The sequence below is a fragment of the Pteropus vampyrus genome, unplaced genomic scaffold, assembly GCF_000151845.1.
Source record: "Pteropus vampyrus isolate Shadow unplaced genomic scaffold, Pvam_2.0 Scaffold152, whole genome shotgun sequence".
Classification (NCBI taxonomy): Eukaryota; Metazoa; Chordata; class Mammalia; order Chiroptera; family Pteropodidae; genus Pteropus; species Pteropus vampyrus.
The window spans coordinates 3,025,243-3,027,880 of NW_011888933.1; the positions used below are offsets into that span (position 1 = coordinate 3,025,243).

General features: G+C 40.5%; 1 long non-coding RNA gene across 1 annotated transcript in view; it reads left to right on the forward strand.

Annotated features, from left to right (window-relative positions):
* The window catches only part of LOC111745328, a 3,714-nt gene extending 1,447 nt beyond the window's left edge, over positions 1-2,267 (forward strand). The window contains exon 2 of the long non-coding RNA XR_002782595.1: positions 1,945-2,267. This is a non-coding gene — a long non-coding RNA (uncharacterized LOC111745328). The remainder of the gene's footprint in view (positions 1-1,944) is intronic.
* The last annotated feature ends 371 nt before the right edge of the window (positions 2,268-2,638 follow it).

A 2,638-nucleotide genomic window follows, 5' to 3' on the forward strand; every position in this document is an offset into this window, starting at 1 on the left:
GAAAACAAACAAATCAAGTTATAATGAGTTCTATCACCATGGCTGAAAGGCAGAGATGCAACCTTCCTGAGAATGACTCCCCAGTGTGGTGGACAGCTAAAGCATCACATTAGCTTCTAGATCACTTAGTAGGCATATTACGGGAGTCTTTCCCCTTCAAATGATTTGTCTTTACTTCCAACAAAAACCAGAAGAACAGAAACCAAATAAATTCTTATTTGTGTTTTATAATGACTGTTGTTCATTACCAATACAGGTCTGAGCCTTATCTGAGGCGATTTCAGCGGCACCGTATGCCCACCATCAGTTCCCATTACTGTGATGTTCATTTCGTATAACATGCTGCCCTTCCTCATATGCATGCATCTAAGTTGACACAAAATATAAGGGTCTTTTTCCTCTGGAGTTCAAATAAATGTATGGTAATTTAAAAAAGTCTTGTTTCATCATTATATGTTTTAACGTAGACATAGAACTGGAAAGAATGTTATGATGCTTATTCACCTTCACAAATCTGTGCAAATCATCTCTTATCTTTCCTTCTCCATCTATTTTTCCTATTGGCTTTCTTCACAGTTTAGAATAGATCAAACATGAGCATCCAATCTGACTAGCCCAGGCTTGAAGAGAGCTAAGTTAATTTACTCTGAATTTTCTCCAGTATTATCACTGTCTTTTTCTCTTTTTATGATATTTTTTGGGGGAACGGGTAATACAGGTATCTCTATTCACTATGCTGTCCATCTTATAGAAATAAGAACCAATAAGAATTACCTGTCTAAAATAGTAAAATATTAAAAAAGAGAACCAAATATGTAGTGAAGAGCGGGGTCTTATCATTTCTTCCAATCTCACAAGTTAATTATGCCTGTCCCAGCTGTCAGCAGAATGGCACCAAGTGAATGTCTGTGGCCCTTTAAGAGTTTTATTCAACTCAAAGTCAGGTGGACAACCTTGATGTTAGCAGTATAAATTGATATCCAAAAATCAGGGATTAAAACAAAACCCAAATCTCAAATGGCTAAAGTATCAAATGAGAAGGAAAAAAAAAAAAAAACCTTCACACCAGCCTGAACTTCTTCCTCATCAGCCCAACATCTCAGGGAAGATCTACTTGACCATGACCTGAACTGAGGGTTGAGCCATCATGGCCATACATGAAATTTAGTCTTTTCCTGGAGGTATTATTTATAATTGTGTTAGAAGTCTTCCTCATACCTGGCCAAAGTGCTAAAGCACATTCTTATTCTCTTGGTTGCTAGGAAGGGATGCACAAAACAACATGCCAAGACCCTATTTGAAAGGACCAATGCCACGTGGCACTGATCTTCCACAAATCCAGCCTGCTCCTGGCATGTTTATAACATAGCAACTGGCACTTGCAGGCCATGCCAGCTTTCCCACCTCAATGCCCATCCCCTGCATTATTCTTTGGGCCCCTACGATGCAGGCTGTTTTCTTGGAATGAAGACGTGAATGTGAATCAACAAGAGGCAGGTGGTGTCTGTCACAGGGATCAAATCAAGCTTGTGACAGAGCTTTTTTTTTTTTTAAACCTTATGAAGAAAACTAACATGGAAGAAAGCCATCACATTTCCAACAATTAATCGTTTTGATGGGATGCTAATATGTCTCAACACCTTCATGGCTAAAAGATGCAGAACACTGGATAAGAATATCTGATCAGCCTAGGACGAACACTGTTGGGCTCCTGCCAGTGACTTTTGGGCCAAATCCTGTTCTTACTTTTAGGGATTCGGTCTCTGCCAAAGATGTGACAAATTCTTGCAGGCTAGAATGCCTTCTTGCTCCATCTCACACCCTCAGGGAAGAACTCATAGGACACTATTGATGACAGGCTGGAAAGGGGTGGATGTAGCATGAATTTTAAAGGAAAAAGGGTAAGAGGATGGTAATGACTATGAGAACAATTTTTTTCCCCAGGGGATCACAGCCTCTTGTATCTGGAAGCGGAGGACTAGAAGAGATGACCTACCAACGTCCATTTTTAAGGCTCTATGAAATCGATTGTCTACACGTGGCTGAAATTTCTGCATCTGGAGAATCAAGGCTACTTAAGGTGAAGAAGAACAATAGAGGCTTGACTTGGCTTTTGACTGCTTTCAGCAGTTTGGGTGAGTGGGAAGGGGTTGAAAAAAGGATAAATTAATCAACATCTTCAAAAGCGCATCTGTTCACCAAGCCTTAAAGAAAGAATAGCACACTGGGGAAAACCCAAATAAAGGGAACATTTGTACAAAAAGCAATTTACTTTGATAGAAATTTTCTCTAGTTCCTTTGCTAATATTCTTGATATCTGTGTTTGATTAAGAGCTTTCTTTCTCAAAAGCTTATTTGCCCTTCATGGGCCACTTTCCTTTTCTGTTGAGCCCGGTAGGTAAACCTCAGCCTGTTTCCTTAGGATGCTGGCAGGAAGGAGTGTGGTTCCCCCACTGGGTCCTTGTAGTTTTAGCAAAGAAAAGACAAGGGTAGGGAGGAGGGAGGAGTGATGAGCTAGGAGCTCAAAGCAGAGGATGGAGGTAGCATCCTCTGGGAAGAAAAAATTACAGCCATAGGTCGGGGACCTAACTCAGGGAATGATAGCAAAACATTGTGGGGACCAGGGACTTGGGATTTT